Source organism: Chiloscyllium punctatum, chromosome 22 (genome assembly GCF_047496795.1).
Source record: "Chiloscyllium punctatum isolate Juve2018m chromosome 22, sChiPun1.3, whole genome shotgun sequence".
Taxonomy (NCBI): Eukaryota; Metazoa; Chordata; class Chondrichthyes; order Orectolobiformes; family Hemiscylliidae; genus Chiloscyllium; species Chiloscyllium punctatum.
Genome location: NC_092760.1, coordinates 14,541,864 through 14,565,300, shown reverse-complemented (window position 1 = coordinate 14,565,300; position 23,437 = coordinate 14,541,864). Strand labels below are relative to the sequence as shown.

The 23,437-nt window shown below is 48.6% G+C and overlaps 1 protein-coding gene across 2 annotated transcripts in view; it reads right to left on the bottom strand.

Moving 5' to 3' along the window:
* LOC140493421 (excitatory amino acid transporter 2-like) overlaps positions 1-23,437 on the bottom strand; it is a 274,102-nt gene that overhangs the window by 167,150 nt on the left and 83,515 nt on the right. The window lies entirely within an intron of this gene.

Genomic DNA, 23,437 nt, shown 5'->3' with positions numbered 1-23,437 from the left:
CTGAGGGAGAGAGACAGCCTGATATTCAGTAACTGGGGACAGTGTACCTGAGGGAGAGGGACAGCCTGATATTCAGTAACTGGGGACAATGTACCTGCGAGAGCGAGACAGCCGGATATTCAGTAACTGGGAACAGCTTACCTGAGGGAGAGGGACAGACTGATATTCATTACCTGGGGACAGTGTACCTGAGGGAGAGGGACAATCTGATATTCAGTAACTGGGGACAGTGTACCTGAGGGAGAGGGGCAGCGTGATATTCAATAACTGGGGACAGCGTACCTGAGGGAGAGAGACAGCCTGATATTCAGTAACTGGGGACAGTGAACGTGAGGGAGAGAGACAGCCTGATATTCAGTACCTGGGGACAGTGTACCTGAGGGAGACAGACAGCCTGATATTCAGTAACTGGGGACAGTGAACGTGAGGGAGAGAGACAGCCTGATATTCAGTAACTGGGGACAGTGAACATGAGGGAGAAAGACAGCCTGATATTCAGTAACTGGGGGATAGTGTACATGAGGGAGAGGGACAGCCTGATATTCATTAACTGGGGACAGTGTACCTGAGGGAGAGAGACAGCCTGATATTCAGTAACTGGAGACAGAGAACCTGAGGGAAAGTGACAGCCTGATATTCAGTAACTGGGGACAGTGTACCTGAGGCAGAAAAACAGCCTGAAATTCAGTAACTGGGGACAATGTCACGGAGGGAGAGAGTCAGCCTGATATTCAACAACTGGCGACAGTGTAACTGCGGGTGAGGAACAGCCTGATATTCAGTAACTGGGGACAGTGTACCTGAAGGAGAGGGACAGACTGATATTCAGTAACTGGGGACAATGTCACGGAGGGAGAGAGTCAGCCTGATATTCAGGAACTGGGTATAATGTACCTGAGGGAGAGAGTCAGCCTGATATTCAGTAACTGGGGCTGTGTACCTGAGAGAGAGAGACAGCCTGATATTCAGTAACTGGGGCTGTGTACCTGAGAGAGAGAGACAGCCTGATATTCAGTAACTGGGATCAGTGTGCCTGAGGGAGAGAGACAGCCCGATATTCAGTAACTGGGGACAGCGTACCTGAGAAGAGAGACAGCCTGATATTCAGTAACTGGGGACAGTGTACGTGAGGGAGAGGGACAACCTGGCATTCAGCAACTGGGGACAGTGTACCTGAGGGGGAGAGACAGCCTGATATTCAGTAACTGGGGACAGTGTACCTGAGGCAGAAAAACAGCCTGATATTCAGTAACTGGGGACAATGTCACGGAGGGAGAGAGTCAGCCTGATATTCAACAACTGGCGACAGTGTAACTGCGGGTGAGGAACAGACTGATAGTCAGTAACTGGGGACAGTGTACCTGAGGGAGAGAGACAGCCTGATATTCAGTAACTGGGGACAGTGTCACTGAGCGAGAGAGACAGCCTGATATTCAGTAACTGGGGACTGTGTACCCGAGGGAGAGAGACAGCTGGATATTCAGTAACTGGGGACAGTTTACCTGAGGGAGAGAGACAGCCTGATATTCAGTAACTGGGGACAGTGTACCTGAGGGAGAGGGACAGCCTGATATTCAGTAACTGGGGACAATGTACCTGCGAGAGCGAGACAGCCGGATATTCAGTAACTGGGAACAGCTTACCTGAGGGAGAGGGACAGACTGATATTCATTACCTGGGGACAGTGTACCTGAGGGAGAGGGACAGTCTGATATTCAGTAACTGGGGACAGTGTACCTGAGGGAGAGGGGCAGCCTGATATTCAGTACCTGGGGACAGTGTACCTGAGGGAGAGAGACAGCCTGATATTCAGTAACTGGGGACAGTGAACGTGAGGGAGAGAGACAGCCTGATATTCAGTAACTGGGGACAGAGAACCTGAGGGAGAGAGACAGCCTGATATTCTGTAACTGGGGACAGTGAACATGAGGGAGAAAGACAGCCTGATATTCAGTAACTGGGGGATAGTATACATGAGGGAGAGGGACAGCCTGATATTCATTAACTGGGGACAGTGTACCTGAGGGAGAGAGACAGCCTGATATTCAGTAACTGGGGACAGTGTACCTGAGGGAGAGAGACAGCCTGATATTCAGTAACTGGAGACAGAGAACCTGAGGGAAAGTGACAGCCTGATATTCAGTAACTGGGGACAGTGTACCTGAGGCAGAAAAACAGCCTGAAATTCAGTAACTGGGGACAATGTCACGGAGGGAGAGAGTCAGCCTGATATTCAACAACTGGCGACAGTGTAACTGCGGGTGAGGAACAGCCTGATATTCAGTAACTGGGGACAGTGTACCTGAAGGAGAGGGACAGACTGATATTCAGTAACTGGGGACAATGTCACGGAGGGAGAGAGTCAGCCTGATATTCAGGAACTGGGTATAATGTACCTGAGGGAGAGAGTCAGCCTGATATTCAGTAACTGGGGCTGTGTACCTGAGAGAGAGAGACAGCCTGATATTCAGTAACTGGGGCTGTGTACCTGAGAGAGAGAGAGACAGCCTGATAATCAGTAACTGGGATCAGTGTGCCTGAGGGAGAGAGACAGCCCGATATTCAATAACTGGGGACAGCGTACCTGAGAAGAGAGACAGCCTGATATTCAGTAACTGGGGACAGTGTACGTGAGGGAGAGGGACAACCTGGCATTCAGCAACTGGGGACAGTGTACCTGAGGGGGAGAGACAGCGTGATATTCTGTAACTGGGGACAGTGTACGTGAGGGAGAGGGACAACCTGGCATTCAGTAACTGGGGACAGTGTACCTGAGGCAGAGGGACAGCCTGATATTCGGGAACTGGGTATAGTGTATCTGAGGGAAAGAGAAGCCTGATATTCAGTAACTGGGGACAGTGTACCTGAGGGAGAGAGACAGCCTGATATTCTGTAACTGGGGACAGTGTACGTGAGGGAGAGGGACAACCTGGCATTCAGTAACTGGGGACAATGTCACGGAGGGAGAGAGTCAGCCTGATATTCAACAACTGGCGACAGTGTAACTGCGGGTGAGGAACAGACTGATAGTCAGTAACTGGGGACAGTGTACCTGAGGGAGAGAGACAGCCTGATATTCAGTAACTGGGGACTGTGTACCCGAGGGAGAGAGACAGCTGGATATTCAGTAACTGGGGACAGTTTACCTGAGGGAGAGAGACAGCCTGATATTCAGTAACTGGGGACAGTGTCACTGAGCGAGAGAGACAGCCTGATATTCAGTAACTGGGGACAGTGTCACTGAGCGAGAGAGACAGCCTGATATTCAGTAACTGGGGACAGTGTCACTGAGCGAGAGAGACAGCCTGATATTCAGTAACTGGGGACTGTGTACCCGAGGGAGAGAGACAGCTGGATATTCAGTAACTGGGGACAGTTTACCTGAGGGAGAGAGACAGCCTGATATTCAGTAACTGGGGACAGTGTCACTGAGCGAGAGAGACAGCCTGATATTCAGTAACTGGGGACAATGTCCCTGAGGGAGAGGGACAGCCTGATATTCAGTAACTGGTGACAGTGTACCTGAGGGAGGGAGACAGCCTGATATTCAGTACCTGGGGACAGTGTACCTGAGGGAGGGAGACAGCCTGATATTCAGTAACTTGGGACAGTGTACCTGAGGGAGGGAGACAGCCTGATATTCAGTACCTGGGGACAGTGTACCTGAGGGAGGGAGACAGCCTGATATTCAGTAACTTGAGATAGTGTACCTGAGGGAGGGAGACAGCCTGATATTCATTAACTGGGGACTGTGTACCCGAGGGAGAGAGACAGCTGGATATTCAGTAACTGGGGTCATTTTACCTGAGGGAGGGAGACAGCCTGATATTCAGTAACTGGGGAGGGTGACCCTGAGCGAGAGAGACAGCCTGATATTCAGTAACTGGGGACAGTTTACCTGAGCGAGAGAGTCAGCCTGATATTCAGTAACTGGGGACAGTGTACCTGAGGGAGAGAGACAGCCTGATATTCAGTAACTGGAGACAGAGAACCTGAGGGAAAGTGACAGCCTGATATTCAGTAACTGGGGACAGTGTACCTGAGGCAGAAAAACAGCCTGAAATTCAGTAACTGGGGACAATGTCACGGAGGGAGAGAGTCAGCCTGATATTCAACAACTGGCGACAGTGTAACTGCGGGTGAGGAACAGCCTGATATTCAGTAACTGGGGACAGTGTACCTGAAGGAGAGGGACAGACTGATATTCAGTAACTGGGGACAATGTCACGGAGGGAGAGAGTCAGCCTGATATTCAGGAACTGGGTATAATGTACCTGAGGGAGAGAGTCAGCCTGATATTCAGTAACTGGGGCTGTGTACCTGAGAGAGAGAGACAGCCTGATATTCAGTAACTGGGGCTGTGTACCTGAGAGAGAGAGAGACAGCCTGATATTCAGTAACTGGGATCAGTGTGCCTGAGGGAGAGAGACAGCCCGATATTCAATAACTGGGGACAGCGTACCTGAGAAGAGAGACAGCCTGATATTCAGTAACTGGGGACAGTGTACGTGAGGGAGAGGGACAACCTGGCATTCAGCAACTGGGGACAGTGTACCTGAGGGGGAGAGACAGCGTGATATTCTGTAACTGGGGACAGTGTACGTGAGGGAGAGGGACAACCTGGCATTCAGTAACTGGGGACAGTGTACCTGAGGCAGAGGGACAGCCTGATATTCGGGAACTGGGTATAGTGTATCTGAGGGAAAGAGAAGCCTGATATTCAGTAACTGGGGACAGTGTACCTGAGGGAGAGAGACAGCCTGATATTCTGTAACTGGGGACAGTGTACGTGAGGGAGAGGGACAACCTGGCATTCAGTAACTGGGGACAATGTCACGGAGGGAGAGAGTCAGCCTGATATTCAACAACTGGCGACAGTGTAACTGCGGGTGAGGAACAGACTGATAGTCAGTAACTGGGGACAGTGTACCTGAGGGAGAGAGACAGCCTGATATTCAGTAACTGGGGACTGTGTACCCGAGGGAGAGAGACAGCTGGATATTCAGTAACTGGGGACAGTTTACCTGAGGGAGAGAGACAGCCTGATATTCAGTAACTGGGGACAGTGTCACTGAGCGAGAGAGACAGCCTGATATTCAGTAACTGGGGACAGTGTCACTGAGCGAGAGAGACAGCCTGATATTCAGTAACTGGGGACAGTGTCACTGAGCGAGAGAGACAGCCTGATATTCAGTAACTGGGGACTGTGTACCCGAGGGAGAGAGACAGCTGGATATTCAGTAACTGGGGACAGTTTACCTGAGGGAGAGAGACAGCCTGATATTCAGTAACTGGGGACAGTGTCACTGAGCGAGAGAGACAGCCTGATATTCAGTAACTGGGGACAATGTCCCTGAGGGAGAGGGACAGCCTGATATTCAGTAACTGGTGACAGTGTACCTGAGGGAGGGAGACAGCCTGATATTCAGTACCTGGGGACAGTGTACCTGAGGGAGGGAGACAGTCTGATATTCAGTAACTTGGGACAGTGTACCTGAGGGAGGGAGACAGCCTGATATTCAGTACCTGGGGACAGTGTACCTGAGGGAGGGAGACAGCCTGATATTCAGTAACTTGGGACAGTGTACCTGAGGGAGGGAGACAGCCTGATATTCAGTACCTGGGGACAGTGTACCTGAGGGAGGGAGACAGCCTGATATTCAGTAACTTGAGATAGTGTACCTGAGGGAGGGAGACAGCCTGATATTCATTAACTGGGGACTGTGTACCCGAGGGAGAGAGACAGCTGGATATTCAGTAACTGGGGTCATTTTACCTGAGGGAGAGAGACAGCCTGATATTCAGTAACTGGGGACAGTTTACCTGAGCGAGAGAGTCAGCCTGATATTCAGTAACTGGGGACAGTGTACCTGAGGGAGAGAGACAGCCTGATATTCAGTAACAGGGGACAGTGTACCTGGGAGAGAGACAGCCTGATATTCAGTACCTGGGGACAGTGTACCTGAGGGAGAGAAACAGCCTGATATTCAGTCACTGGGAACAGTGTACCTGAGCGAGAGAGTCAGCCTGATATTCAGTAACTGGGGACAGTGTACCTGAGGGAGAGAGACAGCCTGATATTCAGTAACTGGGGACTGTGTACCCGAGGGAGAGAGACAGCTGGATATTCAGTAACTGGGGACAGTTTACCTGAGGGAGAGAGACAGCCTGATATTCAGTAACTGGGGACAGTGTACCTGAGAGAGAGAGAGACAGCCTGATATTCAGTAACTGGGGACAGTGTACCTGAGGGAGAAGTACAGCCTGATATTCAGGAACTGGGGACAGAGAACCTGAGGGAGAGGGACAGCCTGATATTCAGTAACTGGGGACAGTGTATCTGAGGCAGAAAAACAGCATGATATTCAGAAACTGGGGACAATGTCACGGAGGGAGAGAGTCACCCTGATATTGAACAACTGGCGACAGTGTAACTGCGGGTGAGGAACAGCCTGATATTCAGTAACTGGGGCTATGTACCTGAGAGAGAGAGACAGTCGGATATTCAGTAACTGGGGACAGTGTACCTGAGGGAGAGAGACAGCCTGATATTCAGTAACTAGGGACAGTGTACCTGAGGAAGAGGGACAGCCTGATATTCAGTAACTGGAGACAATGTACCCTGATGAAGGGCTTTTGCCCGAAACGTCGATTTCGCTGCTCATTGGATGCTGCCTGAACTGCTGTGCTCTTCCAGCACCACTAATCCAGCCAATGGAGAGAGACAGCCGGATGTTTCGTAACTGGGAACAATGTACCTGAGGGAGAGGGACAGCCTGATATTCAGGAACTGGGGACTGTGATCCTGAGGGAAAGAGACAGCCTGATATTCAGCAACTGGGGACAGTGTACCTGAGGGAGAGAGACAGCCTGATATTCAGTAACTGGGGACAGTGTACCTGAGGGAGAAGGACAGCCTGATATTCAGTAACTGGGGACAGCGTACCTTAGGGAGAGAGACAGCCTGATATTCAGTAACTGGGGACAGCGTACCTTAGGGAGAGAGACAGCCTGATATTCAGTAACTGGGGACAGTGTACCTGAGGGAGAGAGACAGCCTGATATTCAGTAACTGGGGACAGTGTACCTGAGGGAGAGGGATAGTCTGATATTCAGTAACTGGGGACAGTGTACCTGAGGGAGAGGGACAGCTGGATATTCAGTAACTGGGGACAGTTTACCTAAGGGAGAAGGACAGCCTGATATTCAGTAACTGGGGACATTGTACCTGAGGGAGAGAGGCAGCCTGATATTCAGTAACTGGGGACAGTTTACCTAAGGGAGAAGGACAGCCTGATATTCAGTAACTGGGGACATTGTACCTGAGGGAGAGAGACAGCCTGATATTTAGTAACTGGGGACAGTGTACCTGAGGGAGAGAGGCAGCCTGATATTCAGTAACTGGTAACCGTGTATCTGAGGGAAGAGGGACAACATGATATTCAGTTAGTGGGGACAGTGTACCTGGGAGAGAGACAGCCTGATATTCAGTAACTGGGGACAGTGCGCCCGAGGGAGAGGGACAGCTGGATATTCAGTAACTAGGGAACATTGTACCTGGGAGAGACAGACAGCCTGACATTCAGTAACTGGGGACAGTGTACCTGAGGGAGAGAGACAGCCTGTTATTCAGTCAGTGGAGACACTGTACCCGAGGGAGAGGGACAGCCTGATATTCAGTAACTGGGGACAATGTCCCTGAGGGAGAGGGACAGCCTGATATTCAGTAACTGGTGACAGTGTATCTGAAGGAAGAGGGACAACATGATATTCAGTTAGTGGGGACAGTGTACCTGGGAGAGAGACAGCCTGATATTCAGTAACTGGGGACATTGTACCTGGGAGAGAGACAGCCTGATATTCAGTAACTGGGGACAGTGTACCTGAGGTAGAGAGACAGACTGATATTCATTAACTGGGGACAATGTACCTGAGGGAGAGGGACAGACTGATATTCAGTAACTGCGGACAGTGTACCTGAGGGAGAGAGACAGACTGATATTCATTAACTGGGGACAGTGTACCTGAGGGAGAGAGACAGCCTGATATTCAGTAACTGGGGATTGTGATCTTGAGGGAAAGTGACAGCCTGATATTCAGCAACTGGGGACAGTGTACCTGAGGGAGAGAGACAGCTTGATATTCAGTAACTGGGGACAGTATACCTAAGGGAGAAGGACAGCCTGATATTCAGTAACTGGGGACATTGTACCTGGGAGAGAGACAGCTTGATATTCAGTAACTGGGGACAGTATACCTAAGGGAGAAGGACAGCCTGATATTCAGTAACTGGGGACATTGTACCTGGGAGAGAGACAGCTTGATATTCAGGAACTGGGGACTGTGTCCCTGAGCAATAGAGACAGCCTGATATTCAGTAACTGGGGACAGTGTACCTGAGGGAGACAGACAGCCTGATATTCAGTAACTGGGGACAGTGTACCTGAGGGAGAGAGACAGCCGGATATTCAGTAACTGGGGACAGTGTACCTGAGGGAGAGAGACAGCCTGATATTCAGTAACTGGGGACTGTGTCCCTGAGCGAGAGAGACAGCCTGACATTCAGTCAGTGGAGACACTGTACCCGAGGGAGAGGGACAGCCTGATATTCAGTAACTGGGGACAATGTCCCTCAGGGAGAGGGACAGCCTGATATTCAGTAACTGGTGACAGTGTATCTGAGGGAAGAGGGACAACATGATATTCAGTTAGTGGGGACAGTGTACCTGGGAGAGAGACAGCCTGATATTCAGTAACTGGGGACAGTGTCCCTCAGCGAGAGAGACAGCCTGATATTCAGTAACAGGGGACTGTGTACCCGAGGGAGAGAGACAGCTGGATATTCAGTAACTGGGGACAGTTTACCTGAGGGAGAGAGACAGCCTGATATTCAGTAACTGGGGACAGTGTACCTGCTGGAAGAGGAGCAACATGATATTCAGTTAGTGGGGACAGTGTACCTGAGGGAGAGAGGCAGCCTGATATTCAGTAACTGGGGACTGTGTACCCGAGGGAGAGGGACAGCTGGATATTCAGTAACTGGGGACAGTTTACCTGAGGGAGAAGGACAGCCTGATATTCAGTAACTAGGGAACATTGTACCTGGAAGAGTGACAGCTTGACATTCAGTAACTGGGGACAGTGTCCCTGAGGGAGAGAGACAGCCTGATATTCAGCAACTGGGGACAGTGTCCCTGAGCGAGAGAGACAGCCTGATATTCAGCAACTGGGGACAGTGTCCCTGAGCGAGAGAGACAGCCTGATATTCAGCAACTGGGGACAGTGTCTCTGAGCGAGAGAGACAGCCTGATATTCAGTAACTGGGGACAGTATACCTGAGGGAGAGAGACAGCCTGTTATTCAGTCAGTGGAGACACTGTACCCGAGGGAGAGGGACAGCCTGATATTCTGTAACTGGGGACAGTGTCCCTGAGGGAGAGTGACAGCCTGATATTCAGTAACTGGTGACAGTGTACCTGAGAGAGAAATAGACGGCCTGATATTCAGTAACTTGAGACAGTGTACCTGGGAGAGAGGGAGAGGGACAGCCTCATATTCAGTAACTGGGGACAGTTTACCTGAGGGTGAGGAACAGACTGATATTCAGTAACTGCGGACAGTGTACCTGAGGGAGAGGGATAGTCTGATATTCAGTAATAGAGGACAGTGTACTTGAGGGAGAGAGACAGCCGGATATTCAGTAACTGGGGACAGTGTACCTGAGGGACAGGGTCATCCTGATATTCAGTAACTGGGGACAGTGTACCTGAGGGACAGGGTCATCGTGATATTCAGTAACAGGGGACAGTGTCCCTGAGGGGGAAAGACAGCCTGATCTTCAGTCAGTGGAGACAGTGTACCCGAGGGAGAGGGACATCTGGATATTCAGTAACTGGGGACAGTATACCTAAGGGAGAGAGACAGCCTGATATTCAGTAACTGGGGACATTGTACCTGGGAGAGAGACAGCTTGATATTCAGTAACTGGGGAGTGTGTCCCTGAGCGAGAGAGACAGCCTGATATTCAGTAACAGGGGACAGTGTACCTGAGGGAGAGAGACATCCTGTTATTCAGTCAGTGGAGACACTATACCCGAAGGAGAGGGACAGCCTGATATTCAGTATCTGGGGACAATGTCCCTGAGGGAGAGGGACAGCCTGATATTCAGTAACTGGTGTCACTGTATCTGAGGGAAGAGGGACAACATGATATTCAGTTAGTGGGGACAGTGTACCTGGGAGAGAGACAGCCTGATATTCAGTAACTGGGGACATTTACCTGGGAGAGAGACAGCCTGATATTCAGTAACTGGGGACATTGTACCTATGAGAGAGACAGCCTGATATTCAGTAACTGGGGACAGTGTCCCTCAGCGAGAGAGAGACAGCCTGATATTCAGTAACTGGGGACTGTGTACCCGAGGGAGAGACACAGCTAGACATTCAGTAACTGGGGACAGTTTACCTGAGGGAGAAGGTCAGCCTGATATTCAGTAACGAGGGAACATTGTACCTGGAATAGAGACAGCCTGATATTCAGCAACTTAGGACAGTGTCCCTGAGCGAGAGAGACAGCCTGATATTCAGAAACTGGGGACATTGTACCTGGGAGAGACAGACAGCCTGACATTCAGTAACTGGGGACAGTGTACCCGAGGGAGAGGGACAGCCTGATATTCAGTAAATGGGGACAGTGTCCCTGAGGGATAAAGACAGCCTGATATTCCGTAATTGGGGACCATGTACCTGAGGGAGAGGGTCAGCCTGATATTCAATAACAGGGGACAGTGTACCTGGGATAGAGACAACCTGATATTCTGTAACTGGGGACAGTGTCCCTGAGGAAGAGGGACAGCCTGATATTCAGTAACTGGGGACAGTGTACCTGAGGGAGAGTGACAGCTGGATATTTAATAACTGGGGACAGTGTACCTGAGGGAGAGAGACAGCCTGATATTCAGTAACTGGTGACAGTGTACCTGGGAGAGAGAGAGAGGGACAGCCTGATATTCAGTAAGTGGGGACAGTGTCCCTGAGGGAGAGAGACAGCCTGATATTCAGTAACTTGGGACAGTGTACCTGGGAGAGAGAGAGAGGGACAGCCTGATATTCAGTAACTGGGGACAGTGTACCTGAGGGAGAGACAGCCTGATTTTCAATAATTGGGGACAGTGTACCTGAGGGAGAGTGACAGCTTGATATTCAGTAACTGGGGACAGTGTACCTGAGGGAGAGGGACAGCCTGATATTCAGTAACTGGGGACAATGTCCCTGAGGGAGAGGGACAGCCTGATATTCAGTAACTGGTGACACTGTGTCTGAGGGAAGAGGGACAACATGATATTCAGTTAGTGGGGACAGTGTACCTGGGAGAGAGACAGCCTGATATTCAGTAACTGGGGACATTTACCTGGGAGCAAGACAGCCTGATATTCAGTAACTGGGGACATTGTACCTGGGAGAGAGACAGCCTGATATTCAGTAACTGGGGACAGTGTCCCTCAGCGAGAGAGACAGCCTGATATTCAGTAACTGGGGACATTGTACCTGTGAGAGATTCAGCCTGATATTCAGTAACTGGGGACAATGTACCTGCTGGAAGAGGAGCAACATGATATTCAGTTAGTGGGGACAATGTACCTGAGGGAGAGAGACAGCCTGATATTCAGTAACTGGGGACTGTGTACCCGAGGGAGAGGGACAGCTGGATATTCAGTAACTGGGGACAGTTTCCCTGAGGGAAAAGGACAGCCTGATATTCAGTAAGTAGGGAACATTGTACCTGGAAGAGAGACAGCCTGATATTCAGCAACTGGGGACAGTGTCCCTGAGCGAGAGAGACAGCCTGATATTCAGAAACTGGGGACATTGTACCTGGGAGAGCCAGACAGCCTGACATTCAGTAACTGGGGACAGTGTACCCGAGGGAGAGGGATAGTCTGATATTCAGTAACTGGGGACAGTGTACCTGAGGGAGAGAGACAGACTGTTATTCAGTCAGTGGAGACACTGAACCCGAGGGAGAGGGACAGCCTGATATTCAGTAAATGGGGACAGTGTCCCTGAGGGATAAAGGCAGCCTTATATTCCGTAACTGGGGACCGTGTACCTGAGGGAGAGTGTCAGCCTGATATTCAATAACAGGGGACAGTGTACCTTGGACAGAGACAACCTGATATTCTGTAACTGGTTACAGTGTACCTGAGGAAGAGGGACAGCCTGATATTCAGTAACTGGGGACAGTGTACCTGAGGGAGAGAGACAGCCTGATATTCAGTAACTGGGGACAGTGTACCTGAGGGAGAGTAATAGCTTGATATTCAGTAACTGGGGACAGTGTACCTGAGGGAAAGACACAGCCTGATATTCAGTAACTGGTGACAGTGTACCTGAGGAAGAGGGACAGCCTGATATTCAGTAACTGGGGACAGTGTACCTGAGGGAGAGTAATAGCTTGATATTCAGTAACTGGGGACAGTGTACCTGAGGAAGAGGGACAGCCTGATATTCAGTAACTGGGGACAGTGTACCTGAGGAAGAGGGACAGCCTGATATTCAGTAACTGGGGACAGTGTACCTGAGGGAGAGTAATAGCTTGATATTCAGTAACTGGGGACAGTGTACCTGAGGAAGAGGGACAGCCTGATATTCAGTAACTGGGGACAGTGTACCTGAGGGAGAGAGACAGACTGATATTCAGTAACTGGGGACAGTGTACCTGAGGGTGAGGAACAGACTGATATTCAGTAACTTGGGACAGTGTACCTGAGGGAGAGAGACAGCCTGATATTCAGTAACTTGGGACAGTGTACCTGAGGGAGAGAGACAGCCTGATATTCAGTAACTGGGGACAGTATACCTGAGGGAGAAGTACACCCTGATATTCAGTAACTGGGGACAGTGTTCCTGAGGGAGAGGGACAGCTGGATATTCAGTAACTGGGGACAGTATACCTGAGGGAGAAGGACAGCCTGATATTCAGTAACTGGGGACAGTGTACCTGGGAGAGAGACAGCCTGATATTCAGTAACTGGGGACAGTGTACCTGAGGGAGAGAGACAGCCTGATATTCATTACCTGAGCACAGCGTAACAGAGGGAGAGGAACAGCCTGATATTCAGTAACTGGGAACAGTGTACCTGAGGGAGAGAGACAGCTTGGCATTCAATAACTGGGGGCAGTGTACTTTCGGGAGAGGGACAGTCTGATATTCATTAACTGTGGACAGTGTACCTGAGGGATAGAGACAGCCGGATATTCAGTAACTGGAGACATTGTACCTGAGGGAGACAGACAGCTGGATATTTAATAACTGGGGACAGTGTACCTGGGAGAGAGACAACCTGATATTCAGTAACTGGGGATATTGTACCTGGGAGAGAAGGACAGCCTGATATTCAGAAACTAGGGACAGTGTACCTGGGAGAGAGACAACCTGATATTGTGACTGGGGACAACGTGCCTGAGGGAGAGAGACAGCCTTATATTCAGAAACTGGGGACAGTGTACCTGAGGGAGAGGGACAGTCTGATATTCACTAACTGGGGTCAGTGTAGCTGAGGGAGAGGGATAGTCTGATATTCAGTAACTGGGGACACTGTCCCTGAGGGAGAGAGACAGCCTGATATTCAGTAACTGGGGGACAGTGGACCTGAGGGAGAGAGACAGCCTGATATTCAGTAACTGGGGATATTGTACCTGAGGGAGAGAGACAGCTGGATATTCGGTAACTGGGGACAGTGTCCCTGGGAGAGACAGACAGACTAACATTCAGTAACTGGGGACAGTGTACCTGAGGGAAGAGGGACAACATGATATTCAGTAATTGGGGACAGTGTACCTGACGGAGCGAGACCGCTTGATATTCAGTAACTGTGGACAGTGTACCTGAGGGAGAGACAGCCTGATTTTCAATAATTGGGGACAGTGTACCTGAGGGAGAGTGACAGCTTGATAGTCAGTAACTGGGGACAGTGCACCTGAGGGAGAGAGACAGCCTGATATTCAGTAACTGGGGGACAGTGTCCCAGAGGAAGAGAGACAGCCTGATATTCAGGAACTGGGGACTGTGTACCTGAGGAAGAGGGTCAACCTGATATTCAGTACCTGAGCACAGCTTAACACAGGGAGAGGAACAGCCTGATATTCAGGAACTGGGAACAGTGTCCCTGAGAGAGAGAGAGACGGCCTGATATTCAGTAACTTGAGACAGTGTACCTGGGAGAGAGAGAGAGGGACAGTCTGATATTCAATAACTGGGGACAGTGTACCTGAGGGAGAGAGACAGCCTGATATTCAGCAACTGAGGACAGTGTTTCTGAGCGAGAGAGACAGCCTGACATTCAGTAACTGGGGACAGTGTCCCTGAGATAGAGAGAGACAGTCTGATATTCACTAACTGGGGACCGTGTACCTGAGGGAGAGAGAAAGCCTGATATTCAGTAACAGGGGACAGTGTACCTGGGAGAGAGACAGCCTGATATTCAGTAACAGGGGCCAGTGTCCCTTTGCGAGAGAGACAGCCTGATATTCAGTAACTGGGGACAGTGTCCCTGAGATAGAGAGAGACAGCCTGATATTCCGTAACTGGGCACCGTGTACCCAGGAGAGAGACAGACTGATATTCAGTAACTGGGGACAGTGTACCTGAGGGAGAGGGTCAGCCTGATATTCAGTAAAAGGGGACAGTGTACCTGAGGGAGAGTGACAATCTGATATTCAGTAACTGGGGACAGTGTACCTGAGGGAAAGAGACAGACTGATATTCAGTAACAGGGGACTGTGTACCCGAGGGAGAGGGACAGCTGGATATTCAGTAACTGGGGACAGTGTACTTGAGGGAGAAGGACAGCCTGATATTCAGTAACTGGGGACATCGTACCTGGGAGACAGACAGCTTGATATTCAGTAACTGGCGACAATGTCCCTGAGGGAGATAGACAGCCTGACATTCAGTAACTAGGGACAGTGTACCTGAGGGAGAGAGACAGACTGGTATTCATTAACTGGGGACAGTGTACCTGAGGGAGAGAGACAGTCTGATATTCACTAACTGGGGACAGTGTACCTGAGGGAGAGGGATAGTCTGATATTCATTAACTGGGGACAGTGTACCTGAGGGAGAGGGATAGTCTGATATTCATTAACTGGGGACAGTGTACCTGAGGGAGAGAGAGACAGCCTGATATTCCGTAACTGGGAACAGTGTACCTGAGGGAGAGAGACAGCCTGATATTCCGTAACTGGGGACCGTGTACCTGAGGGAGAGAGACAGCCTGATATTCCGTAACTGGGGACAGTGTACTTGCGGGAGAGGGACAGCCTGATACTCAGTAACTGGGGACAGTGTCACTGAGCGAGAGAGACAGCCTGATATTCAGTAACTGGGGACAGTGTTCCTGAGGGAAAGAGACAGCCTGATATTCAGTAACTGGGGACAGTGTACCTGAGGGAGAGAGACAGTCTGATATTCAGTAACTGGGGACAGTGTTCCTGAGGGAAAGAGACAGCCTGATATTCAGTAACTGGGGACAGTGTACCTGAGGGAGAGAGACAGTCTGATATTCAGTAACTGGGGACAGTGTTCCTGAGGGAAAGAGACAGCCTGATATTCAGCAACTGGGGACAATGTACCTGAGGGAGAGGGATAGTCTGATTTTCAGTAACAGAGGACAGTGTACCTGAGGGAGGGAGGCAGCCTAATATTCAGTAACTGGGGACAGTGTACCTGAGGGAGAGGGACAGCCTGATATTCAGTAACAAGGGACAGTGTACCTGAGGGAGAGAGACAGCCTGATATTCAGTAACTGGGGACAGTGTACCTGAGGAGGAAAGATAAAGATATATATATATAGAGAGAGAGAGAGAGTGAAAGATATGTTCAGGCATATGTCAGGGAATGGTATATTTCATCAAGATCATCAGAACCACGCTGAAGATGCAACCAATCTCACCAAAGGGGGAAAACGATTATCTAAAAAGTGGATCCTTACAGAAATCTGCTGCCTGGTAAGAATTCAAATGTACATAAAGGAGACAGCTGTTGCCAGGAAGGCAGATTGACCCCTCATGAGATGGCTTACCCCTGCTCTGGTAAACTGCCCACAGGCACTAACCCCACTGGTCTAGACAGGCGAGGGACCAGGTCATGCACTAAAGCTGACCCATGACGACCTGGATACTTCAGTCCAACATAACATCAACAACAATGTATTTCGTACAGCCCCTTAAACGTCCCAAAGCACTTCATAGCAACATTATAAAACAACGTATGACACTAAGCAACATAAGCTTAAGGGTCAAGCATAAGGGTCAAGTGATCCTCTCTGATGGGAGGCCAAATCAGGAAAAGAGGTGGAGAGGTGCAGGGAGGAGGGTGCACAGCACAGGGGCCAAGTACCTGATGGTCTGACCACCACCGGTGGAGCAATCATGATTGAAAATACACACGAGGCCAGTGGGACAGCAGCACATTTATATTCATATTTGTGCCCTTCAAAAAAGTGATTTTTGTTTTAGTGGCTCAGTCAGCTCCCTCACTTGGCTGGGCTTCAGGTTTGTCATGCAGACTGATGCCAACTTTGTGGGTTCAATTCCTCAGGTTACAGTGCAGATTCCTCCTTCTCAGCCTCTCCCCTTGCTTGAGACGTGGTGACCCTCAGGTTCAAGCAGCACCGGTCCTCTCTCTCGAAAGGGAGGGCTGCTACAGCTCTTTTGTCTCAAGGAATACAGAAGGAGGGAAGGATTAGGATATTGAGCTCATTAATCACATTGAATAGTACAACAAACTTGAGTGGTCGAATGGCCTTCTCCTGCTTCTATCTTCTATGTTTTTATGGTCCCTGGGCAAATGGTGAATTCACCTTTACTAGCCATAGAGATGTACAGCATAGAAACAGCCCCTTTAGTCCAACTCGACCATATTGATCAGATATCCAAAATTAATCTACTCCCATTTGCCAGCACTTGGCCCATATCCCTCTAAACCCTTCATGTACCCATCCAGACACCTGTTAAATATTGTAATCGTACCAGCCTCCACCACTTCTTCTGGCAGCTCACCCCATACACGCAGCACCTGCTGTCTAAAAACGTTGTCCCTTGGATCCTTTTTAAATCTTCCCTCTCTCACCTTAAACCTATGCCCTCTAGTTTTAGACTCCAGGGAAAAGCCCTTGTCTATTTACCCTAGCCATGACCCTCATGATTCTATAAACCTCTATAAGGTCACCCCTCAGCCTCCGACACTCCATGGAAAATAGTCCCAGCCTATTCCGCCTCTCCCTACAGTTCAAACCCTCCAACACTTGCAACATCCTTGTAAATCCTTCCTGAACCCTTTCAGTAGTGTCTTCGGAGTAGTAAAATGTTCTAAATCTCTCCTAACAGTGTTATAAAGCTGATGTCAGGGGCATGAAGATGGTCCCTGGAGAACTGAAGAATGCAGCCTGAATGAGCTATTGTCCTTATAGAGAGACTGACGCAGCTTTCAGTTCCACTGATCCATGAATGGGACTTCAAAACTGAGAGGTGGTTTCAATTGAACTTGCCTCGCTGAAAATTGACAAGTTCAGATGGGTCACTCATTTACTTCAATGCAAAGTTAACTGGGGCAGGACAAAGAAGAGACAGCTAATCTCTTTGGTAAATTGGTTAAAATGAGATCGTGATAGAATACTCCCCACTTGCCCTGGATGGGTGCAGCTCCAACAACACTCAAGAAGCTGGACACCATCCAGGACAAAGCAGCCCACTTGATTGGAACCACATCCACAAGCATCCACTCACTCCACCACCAATGTTCATTAGCAGCAGTGTGTACTATCTACAAGATGCACTGTAGGAATACACCAATGCTCTTCAGACAGCACCTTCCAAACCCACAAGCACATCCATCTAGAATGGCAAGGGCAGCAGTTACATAGAAACACTACCACATGCAATTTCCCCTCCAAGCCAATCATCATCCTGACTTGGGAACATATCAGCGGTCCCTCACTGTCATTGGGTCAAAATCCTGGAATTCCCTCCCTAAGGGTATTGTGGGTCAACCCACAGCAGGTGGACTGCAGTGGTTCAAGAAGGCAGCTCATCACCACCTGCTTAAGGGGTAACTAGGGACGGGTAATAAATGCTGGCCCAGCCAGCAACACCTACATCCCATGAGTGAATGAATTACAAAAATCAGATCTGCTAATCTGCTCTTCCATTCAATACTTCTTAAATTCTGTTTCAATTCTTTGTCCAACTTCCCTATGATCTACATAAGAATCATAAGACCATAAAACATAGGAGCAGATATCAGGCCATTCAGCCCATCGAGTCTGCTCCACCATTCAATCATGGCTGGTAAGTTTCTCAACCCCATTCTCCTGCTTTCCCCCTGTAACCCTTGATCCCCTTGACAACCAATAACCTATTTATCTCTGTCTAAAATATACTCAATAATAAATGGAGGGTATGTTCCAATTGATACATTAGTACCGTTAGGTGTTGCGATTTCAGAATACATGAGATCTCTGTCCATATTGGAAATCCCTCTGGGTAAACATATTCTTATTATGGGGTGGATGAATTTGATCTTTTGCCTTAAGTGTAGGTGAGGTAGCTCCACACCTGCATGCTGGTCATAGAATCCTTACAATTTGAAGCAGGCTCTTTAACCCATTGAGTCCACACCTATCCTTTGAAGAGCATCCCACCTAGCCTCACCCTTCCCTGTAACCCTGCATTTCCCATGGTTAATCCACCCAGCCAGCATATGCCTGAACGCTATGGGCAATTTAGCATGGCCAATCCACTTAACCTGCACATCTTTGGAGTACCCAGAGGAAACCTATGCAGACATAGGGAGAATGTGCACAATTCCTTAAGGGTGGAACTGAACCCACATTACTGGCGCTATGAGGCACCAGTGCTAACCACAGAGTCACTGAGCCACTGTGCCACCCTAATGGCTGTGCACCATCTTTACCTTTCTTTAATTATTGAGACATGTGCTCAGTATTTCAGACAATTTGGATTGGTGGTGACTTGGCAAACTCAATCTCACTTGCCTTATAAGACCAAAGGACATGGGACAGAAATTAGGCCATTGGAACCACCACGCCATTCAATCATGGCAGATAACTTTCTCAATCACATTCTCCCGCTTTCTCACTGTAACCTTTAATCCCTTGACAATCAAGAACCTATCTATAATTGTCTTAAATAAGCTCAATGACTTGGCCTTCTGTGGCAATGAATTCTATTGATTCACCACACTCTGGCTGAAGACATTTTTCTTCACCTTTGTTCTAAAGGATCTTCCCTTTACTCTAAGGCTGGGCCCTTGGGTCCTCTTCTCTCCTGCCAATGGAACCATCTTCCCAATGTCTCCTCTGTCCAAGCCATTCAGTATTTTGTAATTTTCAATCAGATCCCCCTATATCCTTCTCAACTCCATTGGCTATAGACCCAGAGTCCTCAAACATTTCTTGTATGTTAATCATTTCATTCCTGGGATTACTCTCGTGAACCTCCTCTGTACCTACTCCAGGGCCAGTACATCCTTCCTGAGGTATGGGGCTAAAATTGCTCACAATACTCCAAATATGGTCTGACCAGAGTCTTATAGAGCCTCAGAAACACAACCCTGCTTTTATATTCGAGTCCTCTTAAAATAAATGCCATCATTGCATTTGCCTTCCTAACTACCTACTCAACCTGTAAGTTTATCTTGAGAGAGTCCTGGACTAGAACTCCTAAAACTCCTAAAACTCTTTGCATTCCAGATTTCTGAATTTTGTCCCCATTTAGAAAATAGTCCACCCTTCTATTTTTCCTACCAAAGTGCATGATCTCACACCTTCCCATGTTGTACCCCATCTGCCAATTCCTTTCCCACTCTCCTAACCTGTCTAAATCTTTCTGCAGCCTCCCAGCCTCCTCAACATTACCTGTCCCTCTGCCAATCTTTGTATCAGCTCCAAACTTAGCCAGAATGCCCTCAGTTCCTTCATCCCGATCATTAACGTATAAAATGAAAAGTTGTGGTCCCAACACTGACCCTTGGGAAACACCAACACTGGCTGCCATCATGAGAAGGAACTTTTCTCCTCACTCTCTGCTTTCTGCCAGACAGCCAAGCTTCAACCAATGCCAGCACTTTGCCTCTGACACCATGGGCCCTTACCTTACTCAGCAGCTTCCCGGGCAGCACCTTGTCAAAGGCCTTCTGGAAATCCAAGTAGGTAATATCCATTGGCACACATGGTCTAACCTGCTCATTACCACCTCAAAGAATTCGTACAGATTTGCCAGGCATATCCTCCCCTTGATGAAACCATGCTGAATTTGCCCTATTTTACTATACACTTCCAAGTATTCAGAAATCTCATGCTTTGCAATGGACTTCAAAATCTTACCAACGACCAAGGTCAGGCTAATGGGCCTGCAATTTCCCATCTTTTACCTTACTCCCCTTTTTAAACAGGGGGTTACATTAGCGATTTTCCAGTCTCTGGGGCCCTCTCTTACTCCAGTGATTCCTGAAAGATCACCACTAATGCCTCCACTATCTCTTCAGCTATCTCCCTTAGAACTCTAGGGCACAGTCCATCCATTCCAAGTGATTTATCCACCTTCAGACCTTTCATTTTTTCTAGCACCTTCTCCTTGGTAATGGCGACCATACTCAGCTCTGCTTCCTGAGTCTATTCAATTTTTGGAATGTTACTCATGTCTTCCACCATCAAGACTGATGCAAAGTATTTATTCCTCTGCCATTTCTTTGCTTCCCATTACAACTTCTCCAGCATCATTTTCCATGGCCCAATGTCCACTTTTGCCTCTCTTTTGCCCTTTATATATCTAAAGAAACTCTTGCAATCTTCTTTTATATTACTGGTTAGCTTACCCTCATATTTAAACTTCTCCCTCCTTATTTCTTTTATCGTTGTCCCCTATTGGTCTTTGTAAGCTTCCCAATCCTCTGGCACCCCATTGCTCTTTGTTAGATTAAGTGTTCTCTCTTTTGATTTAATGGAACCCTGACTTCCCTAGTCAGCCACGATTGCCTCATCCTCCCTGTACAATGCTTCTTTTCCCTCAGGATGAATCTCTGCTGTGTCTTCTGAATTACTCCCAGGAACTCCTGCCATTGCTGTTCCACTATCTATCCTGCTAGGCTCTTCTCCCAGTCAATTCTACCCAGACCCTCACTCAAGCCTCTGTAGTTGCCTTTATTCAACAATAATACCTTTACATCTGATTCCACCTCTCCCTCTCAAATTGCAGAGTCGATTCTATCATGTTCTGGTCACTGCCTCCTAAAGGTTCCTTCACCTTAAGCTCCTTTATCAAGTCTGCCCCATTGCACAACACTCAATCCAGTATTGTCTGCTCCATCACAAGCTGCTCCAAAAAGCCATCTTGTAGACATTCCAACAATTCTTTCTCTTACAATTCACTACCAACCTGATTTTCCAGTTCACCTGCATATTGAAAGCCTCCATGATCACAGTAACTTTGCCTTTCCTATACAGCGCCTTCTCTATCTCCCAGTGTATCTTGTGCTCCACATCCTGACTCCAGTTTGGAGGCCTGTACATAACTCCCATTCTGGTTTTTGATGCTTTTGCAGTTCCTCAATTCTACCTGCACAGACTCTACATCATCTGACCCTATTTTGTTGCATGCTATTGATTTATTTTCATTTCTTACTAATAGGGCAACCCCACCCCCTCTGCCCACCAGCCTGTCTTTTTGATAGGATGCATAACCTTGAATAATCAGCTCCCAATCCTGATCCCCTTACAGTCACATCTCCGTGATGCCCACTATGGTATACCTGCCAATTTCGATCTGCGCCACAAGCTCACTTACCTTATTTCATATACTGCACGCATCCATATACAACACCTTCAGTCCTATACATACCTTCCCTCTTCTCATTGTCATCCCTTAATCCAGTGTGATTAAAGTTTGATTCCTATAACTTTCCAAACACTCTGTCCTATTTTGTGTGCTGAAGACTTTAATAACCGCTCCTGAATTTTCCTTTCTTATAATTTTTTTCATGTTTTTCCATGCAGTTGAATCCATCCTTATTGATGTTAACCTGCTGCTTTGTTTCCCATTGTCCATTATACTTCTTGGAGTTTTAGATTAGATTCCCTACAGTGTGGAAACAGCCCAACTAGTCCATACCGACCCTCCCTCACCCAAACCTCTTTTCCCTCTGACTAATGCAACCTACACTATGGGTAATTTAGCATGGCCAATTCACCTGACCTGCACATCTTTGGACTGTGGGAGGAAACCGGAGCACCCGGAGGAAACCCACACAGACACGGGGAGAATGTGCAAACTCCACACAGACAGTCGCCTGAGGTTGGAATCGAATCTGGGACCCTGGTGCTGTGAGACAGCAGTGATAACCACTGAGCCACTGTGCCGCCCTTTTTTGTGGAAACAGGCCCTTCAGCCCAACAAGTCCACACCGATCCTCCGAAGAGTAACTCACCCAGACCCATTTTACCCTTCCCTTCCCCTCCCACATTCTAGCTTAAAGTCCTGTTGACCACCCTATTTACCCTTCTCGCTAGAACATTGGTTCCAGTTCGGTTCAGGTGGAGACAGTCCAAGCGTTACAGATCCCTCCTGTTCCAAGACTGATGCCAGTGCCCAATGAAATGGAACCCCTCTTTCCCACATCACTCTATTGGCCATGTGTGTATTTCCCTTATTCTAATGTCCCTAGGCCAATTTGCACGTGGTTATTACCCTTGAGGACTTGTTATTTAATTTAGTTCCTAGTTCCTGATAATCCCCAAACAGGTCCTTCCTCCTAGCCTTGCCTATGTTGGTGGCTCAACATGGACTACAACAACTGGATCCTCCCCCTCCCGTTCCAATATCCTTTCAAGGTGGTCAGAGGTGTCTTGCACTCTGGCACTGGGCAGGCAACATACTATGCAGGAGTCTCGATCCTGTTTGCAAAGAATGCTATCCATTTCCCCTACAACTACCATTTAACTTGTTGCTCCCCATTGTTGAATGGCCTCCTGTACCATGATGCTGTGGTCAGCTGGCTCTTCCTCTCTACAGCTCTGTTCCTCATCCACACAGGGAGCAAGTACCTCGTACCTGTTGGACAAGGTCAAGAGCTGAGGCTCCTCTCTTCCCGAATACAGGATCCCTCCACCTGCCTCACTTGCAGTCACACCCTGCTGTGCCTAGCCTTCTGCCAGCTGATAACCCTATACCCGGGGTGATGCTCCAACTTGTAACGTATTAACACAAAAACTTTGTGTTGCTATTCTGCACTTTAGGATCAATGCAAACCATTCACTCCACGTGAATGTTTTATCTGGGATAATGTGACAAAAACATGACATGGCTCATGTCTTATTTGGCACAGACATCCCTAAAAGGTCTGCCTGTATACCACGGCCCA